This window comes from Mus caroli, unplaced genomic scaffold, assembly GCF_978045245.1.
Source record: "Mus caroli unplaced genomic scaffold, Mus_caroli_1 scaffold_15, whole genome shotgun sequence".
Lineage (NCBI taxonomy): Eukaryota > Metazoa > Chordata > Mammalia > Rodentia > Muridae > Mus > Mus caroli.
Window position 1 is genome coordinate 98,012,092 of NW_028227270.1, and position 21,871 is coordinate 98,033,962.

General features: G+C 39.0%; 1 pseudogene; it reads right to left on the bottom strand.

Moving 5' to 3' along the window:
- Positions 1–17,241: 17,241 nt before the first annotated feature.
- Positions 17,242–19,091, bottom strand: LOC110308468 (ATP-binding cassette sub-family F member 2 pseudogene; annotated as a pseudogene).
- Positions 19,092–21,871: the final 2,780 nt, after the last annotated feature.

Genomic DNA, 21,871 nt, shown 5'->3' on the forward strand with positions numbered 1-21,871 from the left:
TCTGAACTGTGAAGCCTTGACTACTCTGGACCATTTCTAATTGAAATATCTCAGAAACACACTTTTAATTAACTCACATCCTGTAATTATCCATCCCTTATATGATATTCATAGCTACCTGTGACTATTTAAAGCCACACAGAATCTAGATCATCTTTCTCTTCCTCCATCTTCCTTCCTTCTCCTCTACCTGTCCCTGTCTCTGAAACTCTTAGCTCCTTCTCCCTTTTCCCTGGCCAATCACAGGCTTCTTGTATTACCATTTAAATTAATTGGGGGAAAATTCTGCTACATTTAACCCTTTCTGTTCAAGTAAAAAAAAACTTTTCTTTCAAATATAAATTGAGCACAACTATTATCATTTGTAATTTATAAAATACGAGATAAGCCCAACATCCAGTCCATTGTTTTGTCAATAAAATAGAACACTCTGTCATCTATCCTAGCTTAAAAGACTTATAATTCTACCCCTGATCTATGTCCTGTCTTTAGATTGTATGTGACCTGAAAACTTTCCTCTCAAACCTATATCATCTTTGTCAATGCTAAACAGCTTGTGTTGGCTATTAAACTACCAGTTTTCAACCCTTTCAGAAATCCAAGAATGACCAACGTTATCTGAAAATATAGGAAGCCTAACATAGCTTCTAGAACTGAGACAAATTGTAGAGACAATTGCCTACCTATTCAGCCACAGTAAGTCAGCAAATTGGAGCATCAATCTTCAGCCTTCTGGCGTTGGATAATCTGACAGACATTTAATTCAGAATTTTGAAAGACTGATTACCCTGAATTGGCAGAGATTATTACTTGACTATTCCACATAGTGTGTCCCTTTTCAGGACAGTATTTTGTATGTAGATGAGTAGGCAATTTCTGCCCAGTTGCCACCTAGCCACAATGTACCACCTCACCTGGAGGTAGAGATGCTCAGCTGCTTCTTTGAATCCACGAATGGGGAGCTGTTAGGAATATATTTGTTTCAACAAGAAGTGAATAAATAACATTAATTATAACATTCTGTGGATTTCTGACATTTCTAAAACCAACTATCTGTGTAAAGTAATCTGGACTGTTGTCCATTAACTACCTTCGGCTATTTCTAATTAAAATATCTGAAAGCACCCAACAATAAACTCAGAGCCATGAATTTGCTATTTGGCCCTTAGCTCACAGGCTTAAACATCTCAGATCAGTCTATAATAACAGTTATAGAAGGATTGGGTCCCAGCCTTGCACTTTAAAATTTTCTATATCAATAGAAGAAGATTATTCCAAGGAAACCTTGATTCTGCATCAAAATAAATTATGTACCAAAGTAAGAAATTATGACTTCAACTTATTAACTATTGTAAAGATTTCTACCAAATGAGATTATGGTGACATGATCAATTCTAGCCATTTACCTCCTGTTCCAATGACCATTTCTAAATTCCCCAGAAAGGCAACCTTAAAATAACCACCTCCAGCCCCAAAGCCCAAGGAACTGGGATGATGACTCTCCATTAATCCTTCAAGCTGAATATGGACCTTGAGATATCTTTGAAGGTGGGGGTGGGGTAGGAAAAATGGGGGAGTTTGTTGGTCTTAAGAAGGCCACACCAACGATTGTTATAGTCTCTCATGTCTGTGTCCTGACTGGATCCAGCTGAAAGTTTAAGACATCAGGAGTCAAGCAGCATGTCTGACAATGAGAATCAACATGGCTGTATATTCTGCAATATACAAATTTCAAAGCAAAAGTTTAGTATCATTAAGATAACTTTTTTGTTTGATTCTTTTGAATCTAGTTCTTCTGGGGGTCTCCCTCCATCAAAACTGATCCATATTACTCTGGCAGGTGTATAGACACTAATCACTTTTTCTAAAAATGCAAAGACAAAACCTTTCGCCCAAATCAACATATCCTTGAGCCAGTAACCATAAAAACCTTTATTTGACCTCTCTCCCAGAGGAATAATATAACCACAAAACTAAAAATCACACCCCTTTTGAAAATTAAAACAATCTAAAACAAGTGAGGTAAACTAAAATACTCTATGTGCCTTTTTCTATTTTGCTATGCAGGATAATAACCCAAAGTTCCCATGGAGCCCACGTTAGAGAAAATGAGTTAGTTATCTTGCTGACCTTATTATACCATCTTTAAAATAATTAATTTACACTTCTATCTATACCTGCTTATAAGCAGGTAGTTAGTCAAACCAGGATTTAAACCCAAAATTCCAGTGGAGTCCACATTAGACAGAATTTGAGTATCCTGTAAGATATATATCTTTATACCATCTTTAAAGAAATTAATTCGCAAGAGACAGCTATATCAGGGTCCTTTCAGCAAATGCTTGCTAGTGTATGCAATGGTTTCATCGTTTGGAGGCTAATTATGGGATGGATCCCTGGATATGGCAGTCTCTAGATGGTCCATCCTTTTGTCTCAGCTCTAAACTCTTGTGAGACTAGGCCAGGGCCTAGCAAACACAGAAGTGGATGGATGCTCACAGTCAGCTATTGGATGGATCACAGGGCCCCCCAATGGAGGAGCTAGAGAAAGTATCCAAGGAGCTAAAGAGATCTGCAACCCTGTAGGTGCAACATCATTATGAACTAACCAGTACCCCGGAGCTCTTGACTCTAGCTGCATATGTATCAAAAGATGGCCTAGTAGTCCATCACTGGAAAGAGAGGCCCATTGGACATGCAAACTTTATATGCCCTAGTACAGGGGAACGCCAGGGCCAAAAAGTGGGAATGGGTGGGTAGGGGAGTAGGGGCGGGGAGTGTATGGGGGACTTTTGGGATAGCATTGGAAATGTAATTGAGGAAAATACCTAACAAAAAAATAAATAAAAAAGAAATTAATTCAAACTTTCACTAATATCTTCCTATATAAAGCAGGTAGCTTCTACTTGTTAAGCTCTCTGTGTGGAGCAGCCATCGTGTTATACCATCTATCTGTTGGGATCTCTACATGGAGCCACAGACCTTTATTTTATTAATACCTGTTCATAGCAGGTGATTATCACTGCCTTCTCTACTTGGAGTCAGTGACTAATTATCCCTGTCATAGTTCTGAACAGTGAAATTCCCCACGTGATTTGGATGAAATCTGTATATAAATGTATCCTAAAAGCAAATAATCCCAATTTTATAAATTCACAGTTAAATCAATATCTGCCCCCAAGATGTAGGCAGCTTCCATCCTCCGGCTTTCTGACTCAGACCAGTAATCTTGTCTCTTTCCTTGGAAGGGTCCTTAGAGCCTTCTTTGTTTCAAGGTTCCTGTGCTTGACTCCACATGACTCATCTCAGAGCCATCTTTCTCTCACTTAGAAAATAAAACTCTCTCAGGATAATAATCTTAAATTTCTAGTGGATTTTTACCCAACATGTTGGTTCTCCACATGATGCAGGAAATATTAAAGAGAGAGAGAGAGAGAGAGAGAGAGAGAGAGAGAGAGAGAGAGAGAGAGAGAGAAGCACCATCTTATGCTATACCCAGCTACTCTAGGCCCCCGGTGACTCTGCTGTCTCTATGGCTAGCTCCATACAGTGACCAATCCTCATTCTCTTGGTGGCAATTCGGCTCACATTCCCAGTCATCCACGCCCTATGGTCAGTTCTCCCAAATCCCAGTAACCCAGTAAAATCAAAACTCTAGAGGCTTGTAATTTTTGTCAGATTTATATCAGTAAATTTTCACCCCACAAAACATCCACACAATTTACTCAGAGCCAGTTGATATTGATAGAAATTTCCCACCTAGCTAAATAAGACAAACTCTCCTGTAATTAGCCATCCCTTTTAAGATATTCATAGCTACCTGTGGCTATTTGAAGTCACACGGAATCTGGATCGCTTTTCTCTTCCTTCATTTTCCTTCCATCTCCTCTCCTCTCTTTCCTGTTCCTGTTCCTAAAACTCCTAGCTCTGCCTCCCCTTTTCCTGTCCAATCACAGACTTCTTGTTGTATTAATATTTACATTAATTGGGGGGAAATTCTACTACACAAGTATAGTTATTATCTTTGCTCATAATCAATATAGTGCTTAGGTTATTTGCCTAAGTAATAAAGACAAAAAAAAAGAGATAAAACAGGAAAGGAAGAGGTGAAATTATCCTCCTTTGAACATCTGTCTTTACAGAAATAGCTCACTCTTTGATGACTCACTTACAAGTATGTTTTAAAAATTAGTTTGTTCCCAGCAAATTTGTTCTTTTTCCAAGATGGATGTTTGGATTTCTCATTGGTTCCTATTGAATTCTATACTATAGTTTGATGTTTTCCCCTAAGACATCATAGGGTATATGAAAGGCTTGCATTGAGTCTATAGTTTTTATTAGCATTCACATCATAGCAATATTGTCTTGTAATCTATGGACATGAAGTATATCTTAGGGTCACAATAGCTGTGATGAAACATCAAGACCAAAAGCAACTTGGGAAGGAAAGGGTTTATTTCACTCACACTGTTATATCACAGTTCATCATTAAATGCAGGTAGAGCAGGAACTCAAGTAGCCAAGAAACTGGAGGCAAGAGGTGACTCAGAGGCTATGGAGGGATGTTGCTTACTGGCTTGCTTTTCATGTCTTGTTCAGTCTGCTTTCTTATAGAATCCAAGACTACTATCCAAGTGTGGCACCACTCATAATGGGCTGTGCCCACCCACATCAATCACTGATTAAGAAAATGCCCTACAGGCTTGCCTAAGTCTAATCATATGGAGCCATTTCTTCAATACAAGGTCCTTCTTTTCAGGCAACTGCAGCTTTTGTCAATTTGTCTTAAAATTTGCTGACACAAGGTATCCTTCCATATTTTTTCTTCCTCAATTAAAAAGAATATCAATGTAGTGTAGTTTCAGCATAAGTTTTTCTTCCTTTTGCTGCAGTTTATTTCCAACTATTTCATTTTTAAAATTGCAATAATTTATGTGTGTACATTTGTATGCATGTGTGTGGCATATATGCAGGTGTGTTTGTGGTTGTGCCTGTGTATACACATGAGGACACCAGAGGAACACGTCTGGCGTCTCTTCTATCACTTTCCACCTTATGGCTTAGAGAAAAAGTTTCTTACTTATCTGTAGCCTGCTATTCAGCTAAGTGGCTGGGCAGGAAGCTCCTGGGACTTGCCTTTCTCTGCCCATCAGTACTGGGGTTCATATATGCATGACCAATTCTGGCTTTTTATATGGTTGCTAGGAGTTTGACTCATTTTCACAACAAACACCATTAGCCACTGAGAAACCTCCATAGGCTTTGTGCATTTTTAATGGAATTGTTTGTCTTAATTGTCTTCTCAGATTTTTCATTAGTGGTGTAGAGATACCCAAGTGATTCTTTTTTTTTAATTAGGTATTTTCTTCATTTACATTTCCAGTGCTATCCCAAAAGTCCCCCATACCCTGCCCCCACTCCCCTACCCACCCACTCCCACTTCTTTGCCCTGGCATTCCCCTATACTGAGGCATATAAAGTTTGCAAGACCAATGGGCCTCTATTTCCAATGATGAGGCCATCTTCTGATACATATGCAGCTAGAGACACAAGCTCTGGGGGGGTAATGGTTAGTTCATATTGTTGTTCCACCTATAGGGTTGCAGAACCCTTTAGCTCCTTGGGTACTTTCTCTAGCTCCGCCATTGGGGGCCCAGTGATCCATCCAGTAGCTGACTGTGAGCATCCACTTCTGTGTTTGCTAGGCCCCGGAATAGCCTCACAAGAGACAGCTATATCTGGGTCCTTTCAGCAAAATCTTGCTAGTGTATGCAATGGTGTCAGCATTTAGAGGCTGATTATGGGATGGATCCCCGGGTATGGCAGTCTCTAGATGGTCCATCCTTTCATCTCAGCTCCAAACTTTGTCTCTGTAACTCCTTCCATGGGTGTTTTGTTCCCAATTCTAAGAAGGGGCAAAGTGTCCACTCTTTGGTCTTCATTCTTCTTGAGTTTCATGTGTTTTGCAAATTATATCTTGTATCTTGGGTATTCTAAGTCTCTGGGCTAATATCCACTTAACAGTGAGTACATATCATGCGAGTTCTTTTGTGACTGGGTTACCTCACTCTGGATGATGCTCTCCTGGTCGATCCATTTGCCTAGGAATTTCATAAATTCATTCTTTTTAATAGCTGAGTAGTACTCCATTGGGTAAATGTACCACATTTTCTGTATCCATTCCTCTGTTGAAGGACATCTGGGTTGTTTCCAGCTTCTGGCTATTATAAATAAGGCTGCTATGAACATAGTGGAGCATGTGTCCTTCTTACCAGTTGGAACATCTTCTGGATATATGCCCAGGAGAGGTATTGCAGGATCCTCTGGTAGTACTGTGTCCAATTTTCTGAGGAACCGCCAGACTGATTTCCAGAGTGGTTGTACAAGCTTTCAATCCCACCAGCAATAGAGGAATGTTTCACTTTCTCCATATCCTCGCCAGCATCTGCTGTCACCTGAATTTTTGATCTTAGCCATTCTGACTGGTGTGAGGTGGAATCTCAGGGTTGTTTTGATTTGCATTTCCCTGATGATTAAGGATGCTGAACACTTTTTCAGGTGCTTCACATTCGGTATTCCTCAGGTGAGAATTCTTTGTTTAGCTCTGAGCCCCATTATTTAATGGGGTTATTTGATTTTTCTAGAGTCCACCTTCTTGAGTTCTTTATATATATTGGATATTAGTCCCCTATCTGATTTAGGATGAGTAAAGATCCTTTCCCAATCTGTTGGTGACCTTTTTATCTTATTGACGGTGTCTTTTGCCTTACAGAAGCTTTGCAATTTTATGAAGTCCCATTTGTTGATTCTCAATCTTACAGCACAAGATATTGCTGTTCTATTCAGGAATTTTCCCCCTGTGCCCATATCTTGGAGGCCTTTCCCCACTTTCTTCTATATAAGTTTCACTGTCTCTGGTTTTATGTGGAGTTGCTTGATCCACTTAGATTTTACCTTAGTACAAAGAGATAGGAATGGATCAATTCATATTCTCCTACATGATAACCGCCAGTTGTGCCAGCACCATTGGTTGAAAATGCTGTCTTTTTCCCACTGGATGGTTTTAGCTCCCTTGTCAAAGATCAAGTGACCATAGGTGTGTGGGTTCATTTCTGGGTCTTCAATTCTATTCCATTGGTCTACTTTTCTGTCGCTATACCAGTACCATGTAGTTTTTATCACAATTGCTCTGTAGTTCAGGTTTAGGTTAGGCATGGTGATTCCACCAGAGCTTCTTTTATCCTTGAGAAGAGTTTTTGCTACCCTAGGTTTTTTGTTATTCCAGATGAATTTGCAGATTGCCCTTTCTAATTAGTTGAAGAATTGAGCTGGCATCTTGATGGGGATTGCATTGAATCTGTAGATTGCTTTTGGCACGATAGCTATTTTTACTATATTGATCCTGCAAATCCATGAGCATGGGAGATCTTTCCATCTTCTGAAATCTTATTTAATTTCTTTTATCAGAGACTTGAAGTTCTTATCATACAGATCTTTCACTTCCATAGTTAGAGTCATGCCAAGGTATTTTATATTAATGTTACTATTGTGAAGGGTGTTGTTTCCCTAATTTCTTTCTCAGCCTGTTTATTCTTTGTGTAGGGAAAGGCCATTGACTTGTTTGAGTTAATTTTATATCCAGCTACTTCACTGAAGCTGTTTATCAGGTTTAGGAGTTCTCTGGCGGAATTCTTATCACTTATATATACTATCATATCATCTGCAAGAAGTGATATTTTGACTTCTTCCTTTCCAATTTGTATCCCCTTGATCTCCTTTTGTTGTCAAATTGATCTGGCTAGGACTTCAAATACTTTTTTGAAAAGGTATGGGGAAGGTGGGCAGCCTTGTCTAGTCCCTGATTTTAGTGGGATTGGTTCCAGCTTCTCACCATTTACTTTGATGTTGGCTAATGGTTTGCTGTAGATTGCTTTTATCATGTTTAGGTATGGGCCTCAATTTCCTGATCTTTCCAAGACTTTTTATCCTGAATGGGTGTTGGATTTTGTCAATTGCTTTCTCAGCATCTACTGAGATGATCATGTGGTTTTTGTCTTTGAGTTTGTTTATATAGTGGATTTTTTTGATGGATTTCCATATTTATGCCATCCCTGCATCCCTGGAATGAAACCTACTTGGTCAGGATGGATAATTTTTTTGATGTGTTCTTGGATTCGGTTAGCGAGAATTTTATTGAGTATTTTTGCATCGATATACATAGGGGAAATTGGTCTTAAGTTCTCTATCTTTATTGGTTCTTTCTGTGGTTTAGGTATCAGAGTAATTGTGGCCTCATAGAGTGAACTGAGTAGAGTACCGTCTTTTTTCTATTTTGTGGAATAGTTTGAGAAGAACTTAAATTAGATCTTCTTTGAAGGTCTGATAGAACTCTGCACTAAACCCATCTGGTCCTGGGCTTTTTTTGGATGGGAGACTATTAATGGCTGCTTCTATTTCTTAGGGGATATAGGAATGTTTAGATCATTAACCTGATCCTGATTTAACTTTGGTACCTGGTATCTGTCTAGAAATTTGTTCATTTCGTCCAGGTTTTCCAGTTTTGATGAGTATAGCCTTTTGTAGAAGGATCTAATGGTGTTTTGGATTACTTCAGGATCTGTTGTTATGTCTCCTTTTTCATTTCTGATTTTGTTAATTAGGATGCTGTCCCTGTGCCCTCTAGTGTGTCTGGCTAAGTGTTTATCTATCTTCTTGATTTTCTCAAAGAACCAGCTCCTTGCTTGGTTGATTTTTTGAATAGTTCTTTTTTCCACTTGGTTGATTTTGCCCCTGACTTTGATTATTTCCTGCCTTCTACTCCTCTTGGGTGAATTTGCTTCGTTTTGTTCTAGAGCATTTAGGTGTGTTGCCAAGCTGCTAGTGTGTGCTCTCTCTAGTTTCTTTTTGGAGGCACTCAGAGCTATGAGTTTTCCTCTTAGAAATGCTTTCATTGTGTCCCATAAGTTTAGGTATGTTGTGGCTTCATTTTTATTAAACTCTAAAAAGTCTTTAATTTCTTTCTTTATTCCTTCCTTGACGAAGGTATCACTGGGAAGAGTGTTGTTCAGGTTCCACATCAATGTTGGCTTTCTATTATTTATGTTGTCATTGAAGATCAGTTTTATTCCATGGTGATCTGATAGGTTGCATGGCTCAATTTCAATATTTTTGTATCTTTTGAGGCCTGTTTTGTGATATGGTCAATTTTGGAGAAGGTACCATGAGGTGCTGAGAAAAAAGTATACCATTTTGTTTTAGGGTAACATGTTCTGTAGATATCTGTTAAATCTATTTGTTTCATAACTTCTGTTAGTTTCACTATGTCCCTGTTTAGTTTCTGTTTCCATGATCTGTCCACTGATGAAAGTGTTGTGTTGAAGTCTCCCACTCTTATTGTGTGAGGTGCAATGTATGCTTTGAGGTTTACTAAAGTTTCTTTAATGAATGTGGCTGCCCTTGCATGTGGAGCATAGATATTCAGAATTGAGAGTTCCTCTTGGAAGTTTTTACCTTTGATGAGTATGTAGTGCCCCTCCTTGTCTTTTTTGATAACTTTGGGTTGGAAGTCGATTTTATTAGATATTAGAATGGCTACTCCAGCTTGTTTCTTCAGACAATTTGCTTGGAAAATTGTTTTCCAGCCTTCCATTCTGAGGTAGTGTCTTTCTTTTTCCCTGAGATGGGTTTCTTGTAAGCAGCAAAATGTTGGTCCTGTTTGTGTAGCCAGTCTGTTAGTCTATGTCTTTTTATTGGGCAATTGAGTCCATTGGTATTAAAAGATATTAAGGAAAAGTAATTGTTGCTTCCTATTATTTTTGTTGTTAGAGTTGGCATTCTGTTCTTGTGGGTGTCTTATTTTAGGTTTGTTGAAGGATTATTTTCTTGCTTTTTCTAGGGCGTGGTTTCTGTCCTTGTATTGTTTTTTTTTTCTGTTATTATCCTTCGAAGGGCTGGATTCGTGGAAAGATATTGTGTGAATTTGGTTTTTTCATGGAATACTTTGGTTTCTCCATGTATGGTAATTGAAAGTTTGGCTGGGTATAGTAACCTGGGCTGGCATTTGTGTTCTCTTAGTGTCTGTATAACATCTGTCCAGGATCTTCTGGCTTTCATATTCTCTGGTGAAAAGTCTGGTTTAATTCTGATAGGCCTGCCTTTATGTTACTTGACCTTTTTTCCATACTGCTTTTAATATTCTCTCTTTATTTAGTGCATTTGTTGTTCTGATTATTATGTGTCGGGAGGAATTTCTTTTCTGGTCCAGTCTATTTGGAGTTCTTTAGGCTTCTTGTATGTTCATGGGCATGTCTTTCTTTAGGTTTGGGAAGTTTTCTTCTACAACTTTCTTGAAGATATTACTGGCCCTTTAAGTTGAAAATCTTCATTCTCATCTACTCCTATTATCCATAGGTTTGGTCTTCTCATTGTGTCCTGGATTTCCTGGATGTTTCGAGTTAGGATCTTTTTGCATTTTGCATTTTCTTTGATTGTTGTGCCAATGTTCTCTATGGAATCTTCTGCACTTGAGAGTCTCTCTTCCATCTCTTGTATTCTGTTGCTGATGCTGGCATCTATGGTTCCAGATTTCTTTCCTAGGGATTCTATCTCCAGCGTTGCCTCACTTTGGGTTTTCTTTATTGTGCCTACTTCCCCTTTTTATGTCTAGTATGGTTTTGTTCATTTCCATCACCTGTTTGGATGTGTTTTCCTGTGTTTCTTTAAGGACTTCTACATGTTTGGTTCTGTTTTCCTGTTTTTCTTTAAGGACTTGTATCTCTTTAGCAGTATTCTCTTGTATTTCTTTAAGTGAGTTATTAAAGTCCTTCTTGATGTCCTCTACCATCATCATGAGATATGCTTTAAATCCGGGTCTAGCTGTTGGGGTCTAGCATTGTGTTGGGGTACCCAGGACTGGGTGAGGTGGTAGTGCTGCGTTCTGATGATGGTGAGTTGTTTTGGTTTCTGTTAGTAAGATTCTTACATTTGCTTTTTGCCATCTGGTAATCTCTGGAGTTAGTTGTTATAGTTGTCTGTTGTTAGCGATTGTTCCTCTCGTAATTCTGTTAGCCTCTATCAGCAGACCTGGGAGACTAGCTCTCTCCTGAGTTTCAGTGGTGAGAGCACTCTCTGCAGGCAAGCTCTCCTCTTGCAGGGAAGGTGCACAGATATCTGGCATTTGGACCTGCCTCCTGGCAGAAAATGAAGGCCTTCAACAGGGCTTGTCCCAGAAGTTGTGTTGCTTCGGCCTGTCCCAGAAGCTCTTAGCTTATGTAGTCCACACTCTCACCTGCTCAGACTAGTCTCCGAGGGATCCGGGAACCGTGATGGCTCCCCCAGGTGCTATGGCAAAGTCCTCCCGGGTGGGGCAGACACCTCTCTTCATGCAGGGAAGGCACCCAAAATGACCAGTTTTTGGTGCCTACCGGAAGGGACTTGTGACCCTGGTCAGGCTGGCTTTTCTGCTTCCCTAATGTTGTCTCAGGTCCTGAGCGATTGGAATGGAACAAAACTTGTGTTCCACTCATTCGTGGTCCTAAGATAGCATGGAGAGTCCTCTAGGGACCTTAGTGGTGTCCGCAGACTCTGTGCCCAGGTGACTGGTTGCTGGCACTGACCAGAAGGAATTTGTGACCCTGGTTAGGCTGGGTTTTCTGCTTCCTAATGCTGTCTCAGGTCCTGTGAGATTGGAATGGAACAGAAGTTGTGTTTCACTCACTGGTGGTTCTAAGATTGAGTGGAGAGTCCTCTAGAGACCTTGAAGGTGTCCGCTGACTCTGCTCCCAAGGTGACCCGGTGCTGGTGCTGACCGGAGGGGATTGTGCTTTCTATCCAAGTGATTCTTATATGTTGGTCTTATATGCTAACTTTTGTAGAATTTGTTTCTTAGTTGTGTTTTGATTTGGGATCTTTATGTTTATCAGCAAATATGTTGTATGTCTTGTCTCCTGATCTGATGACTCTCTGTTGCTTGATCACTTGGCCGAAATTTCAGTGATGCATCGCAGAGACTCTTCCTATGTTCTTATCCTTACAGAAGAAAGGTTCAATTCACTTTGACTATCAAGGATGATGTTGTAACCACTCTGGCAGGCAAGAGACAGTCTAAAGAAAGACACGTGTGCCCCTCCCTGTGGATCTTAGATTATTTAAACACAGATCTCAAATGATTATAACCTCCTCAGAACACCATGTAGTGAAGCAGAGACAGGTTGATGTCTTGGCTCTAGCAGAGGATGAAGTTACTTTCCACTGAAAGGGTTAATACAGCCCTGGCAGTTTATGGGAAAAATCTGCAGGACACTACTAAGTTGAGACAATGATGGAGAAGGGATGAGTGAGGTTGACTCATTCTGCTCACCACTTGTTTTCTGTTTGTGCAGAAAGCCCAAACACCACTTTGAAAATAGTTTTGGTTGTCTTGGACCCTTTTATTTGTCTCTATTCCCAGTGTAGCCCAAACAAATCTTTTTCCTGTGATTTCTAAACTTTTCCTTGATGTTGTCACCAACAGTGGTAGTTGTAGATATTGCACACATGGTCTCTGTTACACAGAATTAACCTCTTTCTAACTCTACTTTTCTTAATATCCTTTATCATGTGTATACTCAATATTTAAAAATGCCTTTTTTGTGTGTCAATTGAGATAGTTATATGGGTCTCCTGCCCTTTATTTATTAATAAATTAACAGGATATTTCCTGTTTATCATTTAACTATAAAAAATAGCAAAACCAGAGGTTTGGTGGAACATGTATATTATCCCAGAACTGGGCTGTGTGAGGTAAAAGGATGCTGTTTTTAAGGCCAGCCTGGGCTACATATTCTGACCTCATTTGAAATGTCTTCTAAAAACTGCATCAGAAAAGAAAATGAAGCAAAATTTGAGGTCATAAAATAAGTAATTAGATGACTTTTCTGGGTTTGACACAGGTACAGATAATATACTTTAAAAAGTAATGCCATATTTTAAGGTGTGCACAGTAATGAATCAATATTGAGAGATTTGACTATAAAACATATAATTAATAATTGCTTATAAATCATATGAAAAACATCTAATTCAAATATGGCCCTTTTTGGTAAAATAAGTAATTTATTTCCTATAAAATCTCTACATTTTTACTGTCACTAAACTTAATATCTCTTTTGACAGCCTCTAAATCATTCAATAAATTCCTAGGAAAAAATAAACATTTTCCCATTTCTCTTTACTTTTTAGCACTGGTTTTTAAACTGCTGCCTGCAAAAGTTCCTTCTTTACATTGCTAAACTTTATAATATCTTGCTCATGAGCAGTATGTCTTGATTTTCCTGGCCTCAATGGAACGTTTCAGCTGTCTTTCATACTTCAGCAGATAACATTTGAAAAGATGAAAAGATAATGCAGAATAGTCTTATGTATTTGCAGTGCGCTCTCTCTCTCTCTCTCTCTCTCTCTCTCTCTGTCTCTCTCACACACACACCATCATGATCATCATCATTATCATCATCCTCCTCCTTCTCCTCTTCCTCTTCCTCCTCTTCCTCCTCATCATCATAAGGCTAGTTTATTGTCTGGTTGTAGTTTACCTTTCAGGTTGTCAAAGACTCCCATACAAAAATCTTCTACATCATATGAATTACAAGTCATTTTCTCTTAAGGTTTTACTATTTTTGTTAACTATTAACATACACCCTAATTTATTTTATAAACCAACCTAATGGGGAGGTGTTGATGTATTCAGAGTACATATCCTTGCAAGGTAGTCATGCCTTACCTTTCAGTAAATATTTCCAAGGTATTTCATTCCAAAATTGCAAGCATATATGATAGGACAAAAATTAGCAACAATAAATTGTACAAACAATCCAAAGAAAGGAAAAAAGTTCCCAAAGTTAATACCATGAAAACAATCTGAAATGTAATATAATCAAAGAGAACATGCTTCTATACGTTGATTTTTTGCATAAATAAATATATAAATAAATAACAAATGTTAATAGAAAACTTTGAAATAATCATGTAGACAGTCTCCTCTCCAAGAGGTAGACCATCACTCTTCACTTTGCTAAATGAGGGTTGAGCCAAGCCACCTATTTCCAAAAAATATAGGAATTCAAAAAATATAATGAATCTGTACAAAAGAGGGAAATCTGGCAGATCCTCTTTGTCATTATTGATCAGGTTTAAAATCACCAGTGGTCTGTTGTGTTAATAGGGTCTACCCCACAGATGACTGTTCCTAGGATGAACAGCTCCTTCTTCTAAACTTAGTTGTGCATCTTCCCTTCCTACATGGAATCCCTAAAAACAAATGAGATGATCTGAACATGAGGGGACAGGTGTGTGTGGTTATGGTAACAGACAGCGCTCACAATCAGCACTCTTTGGTATTGATTGGTTGACCACCATTATGTGTCTATGGAACTGAAGTAGGAAAGAACTGTGTTGGTGGGTTTATGTCAATTTTATATAAACCTGACATATGGGAAAAGAGACTCTTAACTGAGAACATACCTGTATGAGATAACCATGCAGGCAAATTTGTAAGGTATTGTCTTGATTAATGATTAATGTTGGAGTCATTAATGATGTCCCTTATCAGGTGGTCTTGAGTGTATAAGAAAGTAGTCTTAGTAATCCATGGATTACAAGCTAGTAAGCAGTATTCCTCTATTACCTCTGCTTCAGTTCCTTCCTTCCAGTTCCTGCCTTGAGTCTCTGTCCTGTGATAGTGTGACTTGAGAATAGTGGATGAAATAAACCATTCCCTCCACAAATTGCTTTTGGTCATGGTGTTTTATCACAGCAATAAAAACCCTAAGACAGAGTTATATGTTACTCTTACTTTATCACCACAGAGAGGAAAACCCAGGATTCAGTGAAATTAATATAGAGTCTCTAAGGTTTCAGATTTAAGTCAATGCTCAGTCATATTACATCTCACCTACCCCGGGAAACATCAAGCCCCATGTCTACTCTACTACCCTGTTCATACACTAATCTGTCAGGCAGACTTGCACAAAATTTTCTACAGTCATTTAGTCAGGTATCAGGTGATGGAAACTTAACTGGGAACTTTAGAGATTGGGGAATATTTGGTACATATGACACTACTTTCTGTAGACCTAACTTGCCATTCTGTACCATCAGTCAAAGGAGGTATTTCTGGAAGAGAGATGATCAACTGAGTTCTGTCTCAGTTTCATGCTATCTTTATGAGTGATATTTAGAAACATTTGTTTCCTTATAGATAACCTCTTGTTTCACCCAGAGCACTTTGAAGGTTTTGTTCATTATTTTTGATTTTTAAAAATTTCTTTATATATGCTTGTATGCAGAAATACTGATATATAACCTTCATGAGGCTTCCTGAATTTTTTGATTTAAAGGTTCATCCTGTCAAACTGCAATTTCTTTTCAATTATTCTTTAAAGTAAACTCAATCATTTACAGGGAAAATGTGGATTTCATGTTTATAGGTCCATCCTACTAGAAAGAAAACTGTAAACACTTGAGAGATGAGAAATAGTCAATGTGACTTCTATTTAGACATTGTGTGTTCATGCTTTGAGAACAGAGAGTGGATTAGAGCATCTAACGGGGGAAGAACATGAGCTAAGCACCTGACGTATGTGTGTGAGGACATCATGAAGAAACCTACTGATTTGTCCTGAGAATACTGTAAATAAATATTGTTTTCAGATTAAATTCTCAAGAGCCTAGTCATCAATATTTGTAATTGTTTAAATTTTGCATTTCTTCAGTTTTAGTTATTGCCTTGGGGTTCTGTTCCCTTGATAAACAGCATAATCAAAAGTAGCTTTTGAGCTTTGGTATGAAAATAGCATCATAGATTATTCTTTGTCCCTTTTGCCAGAGAGAAGGGAAGTGACTCCTTTGGTAAAGAGAACTAATTTCCTTTGGATTTAACATTCTAGGTTTTTGTTAATGATAAGGGACAGTGTACTTTCTTTTGAAACTCAGCTGAAATTAGGATGTCATTTTCAGGGCCCAGGAGAAATGGATTGCTGGTCAAAGGCTGGGAGTGGGCATGGTACATGAGTTCTGCTGTCTAGATTCTGTTAGATCAGTTGAAGTTATCAGGAAAATGTGGAGCTGTCTGGAGTGTTGGTTCAAAACTGGGACTCAAGCTTGTAAGAATTTTATTCAGATGGTCTGGGTTACATTGGCCTTTAGTAAGTCCTGGACTTGCTAGTTTTGAAGGACCATTTGAAGCTGGTGTGTTTGGATCAGTTTACAGTCTTTGGTTGCTTGGAAATCTGCTAGAACAAATACAGACTAGGAACAAATGCTAAAGTTAAATATTTTATAGGAAAATTTAAACTCTTTATTAATGTTAAAACTCTGAACTTTTAAAGTTTTAGTATAACAGTAAAAGAAAAGGAAATCTGAAACATTTGAAAATGTTTTAATATATACCTTAGATAATTTTTTAGGCCTTTGCAACTTGCCTTTACATATTTTAAATTACCCTTTCAGACTCTCACCATTTACTCAGGCTTTTGTATCCTCAGATCTTTACAACTTGCATTTATATACATTAAATTACTTTCTTAGACACTCGTAATTTATTTACATTTTTATATCTTTAGACACTTATATATTTCATTTTTAATTATTTTCCTAGGCTCTCACAACCTTTAGAATTTCTCTTTTAATGTGAAGGCTGTTTGTAGGGTAAAGTGTATGAATCTGCTTTTTTTTTTTTGAAGGGACTCTTTCTTTATTAGACACTTGGTAGATGATACGTCGATCTACACTGTTAAAAACTGTTAAACAATTATTAATATATTGACCAGGACTAATGCCCTGACCCAGAGCTGAAAACCAGAAACAATAAGGAACGGGAGTGATAAACTGGTGGTATTTCTACAACATCAAGAAACACTAAACCCATAAAAGGAGGCTCCTGAATACTTCCAGGGTGAGACCAGGCCTTAGATTAATCCAGCTACCCCTTGCTGCATCTTTCAGGGAAATTAACCAGCAAGAGTCTGGAGGGAACATCCAACTGAATCCAGACAGACAGACAGACAGACCCAAATGGGAGAAGGTTGGAACATGGACAGGTCCTGTCCAGCTGGAGATAAGATGCAGCCAAGGCAGGCTGAGCAAAGAGGCTAGGAGCAATATTGCAGCAACACAGATGTGCAGTCCCAGAATCCTGCCCTGAGTGGCTGGTCAGGTGTCAGCTGGCAGTCTCCTGGTGGCATTCTTGACTCAAGCCTGGCTGAGTGCTCACACGTTGTATGTCCTCTTGGTGAGTTGGGGCTCCTCATCTACCAGCTTGTATTTGAGGTGTTCCTTGTAGGCTAGGATCTCTCCAGGCCTCTTGGTGATTGTCTGCTATTCACAGACCCAAATCTCCTGTGCAACCTACTGGATGAGTCTGAAACCCCTCAAACACATGGGTAGCATCTGCCAGAGCATTAATGGTCACCATGCCCAGATAATTTGTAAGCTTGTCCAGAAAGAGCATGTAAAGGTTTTGCCAGGTCAGCCAGGAGAGACACACTTAGCACTTTTGCCCATCTTACAGGTTCTGGATTGATTTCACCTACTGTTCCCAGGGAGGCCATATCTCCCAATGATCTTCCTCATCTCTTTCTCTTTGATATCTAAGTAGCCCTTCATCATGTACTCTAATGGTGAAAGGTCCAGGCCCAGCTGCTGCTGTAAATACTGATAGAAACACCATATTTTGACATGAGAATGCATCCAGATCATTCCATCTGTGGGCAGAAGATCTTCAGTTAGCAGATTCAACAGAGTGGACTTCTTTGTACTGCTGGGTTGTACCTGAACCACTCATGTGTTAAGGTCAATGCCAAATTTTAAATTATTGTAGATGCAAGTCCTGTCTTTTGCATATTTGAAGCTCACCTTCTGCATCATAATGACAGGTGGTGGGATCTTACCACATGGTGAGTATAAAATTGACAACATCTTGTCACTCACAATCCTTTCTGTCAGTCCTACTCCCATCATTTTCTGTAGTGTTTTCTCATTGCTTTGAGCCTGCCTGACTAGCTTGGCACTGCCTTAGCCAAACCTGGCAATGTAGTTCTTCATGTGTAGTATCTGGTCCTGTTCCCAGTGAAACCTCTCCATCTGGTTGTGTTCCAGCTCCAGCGGTGTCTTTTCATACTGATCTTAATTACTGTGCAATACTACAGTTCTTGTTGTGGATTTAGATGATATTGGTACAGACCTCATTCAGGAAGTCTTTTGAATGGGACAAAAGGACTAGGATGCACCTGAAAGTCTCCAGCCACATACAAGTGTGCATGTCCAGGTGGTTGGTAATCTTGTCCAGATGCAGCATAAAGGACTGAATAAAGGGGGAGAGATAATAATAAAGCAACTCTCATCTGCAAGCCACCACATTGTCTTTCAGATTCTTGCGCTGCATGGTAGGTATGAAACCCAGTTGGTAATAAGATGCTTGAGGCCCTCATCTTGGTGTTGTCAGTGTCCAGCTCTTCTGGATGTTGATAGAGTGCTATGAAGTTTTTAAGCTCTATATCCTCAGGGGCAAACTGCTTAGCCTCTCTCTTCAGCATTGTTCACTCTGTGTCCACCTCCATCATACACTACAAGGATGATTTTTAGTTAGGATTCATCTCATGGATCAGATGGTATGTGCCCATGTGCTCAGGCATGAGCACTTCAAGTTTCCCAATACCATACAGCAGCATGGACTTTCCAATTCCATCTAATCTAATGAGGCTATGATGCTGGCCTGAGTTTAATTGTAGCTTGTTTTCACTGAGCAGCTCTTGACCATGAAAGCTGAGTGAGAGGTTGATAATGTGGATGTCAGTACTGTTGGGGTGTGAGGCCAGGATGCCCATGACAGATCGAGCAGCAGCTTTCTTCATCTCAAATCCTCTAGCTCCTTGGTCACCAAGTCCAGTTCTCTATTGCCTGTGGTCTCTCTGCCATTGGTCTCCTTATTTTTTCTCCTCTGCCACCTGAGGTTTTATGACAGCATCACCATTTTCTTCATGTTTCCTACTGGGCTGCAATGGAGCTTTGGCAGTTTCCTTCTTCTTGGCTCCCTTCTTCCTGGCCAGGTCAGAGGGCATGGTGATGAAACACAGTGGTAGTTACTCTTCTTTAAGACGTGGGGCCTCTCCCCTTGGCCTCTTGAGCCTACCTTTTAAACTGGAGACACAATAGCTATAGACAAAGAAAACCTCATTAAATCTGATTTTTTTAAACACATGGAATAGACTGACCAGGCAGCTGCATCTGTGCTTGCTGTTGTCAAACTAATAAAGTAGGAGCTAGCCATTATCTCTATCAGAAATCTGAGAAGGACAAATTTGGAGAAGAATAAAAAACCAAAAGGCCTCTGTAACCATTAAAATGACAGAGACTTACCTAGATGGTAACCCTAGCTTCCTACACAGTGGTCTTTGGGCAGAAGTCATTGGTCTTTGACACAGGAGAGCATTAAAATCTTTTTTTTTTTTTTTTTTTTTTTGTCACCCAAGGCTTTATTAGCTTTAGCTGCCAGACCCAGAAGATCTGAGGGACTTCCTGTGGATGAAGAACTTGAAAGACTGGCCTATATTGATAAGGCAAAGAGGGGCAGACAATTCTCCAGTGTCCTACTCATCCATATTTGGGCAGGGTCCTTATGTTTACATTTAAGTTTACATTTTGTCAAGACTTTGAATATCCACAATATTGAATGGGGGACATTTTTTCTTTTTTTCTAAATAAGAATTGAAAAATGTGGAAGAAGTCAAAGAGCAATACTTTTTTCATCCTAATTTTATATAAATCCCTTTTGATTAAAAGTTTAAATGACATGAGATATAGCAATAACAAATTAATTTACCATTTGTTTAAGAAAAATCTCATTAGGGGATGTTAGTCAATAATGGAACTTTGCCCTGTGTATATATAACAGTTCTCCCCTTGATGCATAAGTGAACTCACCCCCTGCCCCTGGCCTTTTCCTTCCATTTTAGCTTGTATACCATAGTTTTGTTTTGTTTTGTTTTGTTTTGATAAAACCTTCAGGCTTCATGGAATTCAGGCCAAAGCAGCTGAGAGGGGAAACTGGATACTTAGGTAATGTTAAATGACCTTGGCTATCTTCTTCTATTTGAAGAACTATTAACATTTAACAATTCTAGCTCATATTGTTTTAGACTGGCAGATCTGGAGTGATTACTGAGAGACTTGAAATAGAGTGTTTTATTTCATAACCAGTTTGTGCATGTCTACAGATATAGGCAGACAACCTGAAAAGCTTAGTTTTTTTGTTTTTTATTTTTAATAAAGTCAGTCGTTTGAAGGATAATGTAAGAATTTGTAACCTAGAGCATTTGTAACCTAGAGGCCATTTAACAGAAACCTTTAAAAACAGACAGACACCTACAGGAATTCAGGAAATGTTAGAATCAGGTTGTTTCTGTTTTATTTGCAGATTTTAAAACTGTTTAATAAACTTACAAATATTGAGGTAGAGAAACTTTATGTTTTAGCTGTCTTAATGCACAAAGTGGCTTTTCGGCAGGGGTTGCTTTGTTTTCTCTTTGTCTCACAGTCAGATGGCTTTCTGACACAAGACAGAGATTTTAGCAGAAAATTTTAAACAGCCATTCTTGGGTCTGAAGGAGGGACTCATATCCCAGCTCCAAAGTCATCTTTATTATGATTATGATTATTGTTATTATTATAAAATACAAGTTTTTCTTTTTTTAATCAAACATTTTTTATTAGATATTTTCTTCATTTACCTTTCAAATGCTATTCCAAAGCCCCCTATACCCTCTCCCCACCCTGCTCCCCAACCCACCCACTCCTGCTTCCTGGCCCTGGCATTCCCCTGTACTGGGACATATGATCTTCGAAATACCAATGGCCTCTCCTCCCATTGATAGCTGACTAGGCCATCCTTTGCTACAGATGCAACTAGAGACGCAGCTCTGGGGGGTACTGGTTAGTTCATATTGTTGTTCCTCCTATAGGGTTGCAGGCTCCTTTAAAAGCTTCTTGGATACTTTCTCTAGCTATGTCATGAGAGAGCTATGTCAGGGTCCTGTCAGCAAAATCTTTCTGACATATGCAATAGTGTCTGGGTTTGGTGGTTATATATGAGATGGATCCCTGGGTGGGGCAGTCTCTGGATGGTCTTTCCTTCTGTCTTAGCTCCGGACTTTGTCTCTGTAACTCCTTCCATGGGTATTTTGTTCACCATTCTAAGAAGGAACAAAATATCCACACTTTGGTCTTCCTTCTTCTTGAGTTTCATGTATTTTGCAAATTATATCTTGGGTATTCTAAGTTTCTGGGCTAATATCTGCTTATCAGTGAGTGCATACTATGTGTGTTCTTTTGTGATTGGATGATAACTTCCAGATGCATCCATTTGCCTAAGAATTTCATGAATTCATTGTTTTTAATTTCTGAGTAGTACTCCATTGTGTAAATATACCACATTTTCTGTATCCATTCCTCTGCTGAGGGACATATGGGTTCTTTCCAGATCCTGGCTATTATAAATAAGGCTGCTATGAACATAGTGGATCATGTGTCCTTATTACAAGTTGGAACATCTGTGTATATGCCCAGGAGAGGTATTGCTGGGTCTTCTGGTATACTTTCTGGAGATAAAGCAAGCAGGAAAAATGACATCCTTTAGAAGCAGAATGATGGGAAAAGATCCCAAATGGAAGGATGTAGAGAAATGCCTGATATTCCAGGGTCTAGTAAGCTTCAGTGAGGTATGAAAATAAAGCAAGCCCGGGGGAGAGCAAGTGTAGAAGCAGTCAGAAGGAGTAGTATGCCTTGAGAAACCCCTGAAAATGTTACAGCATGCAGCTCAGGGGTGATTTACTGTGCTCTCAGC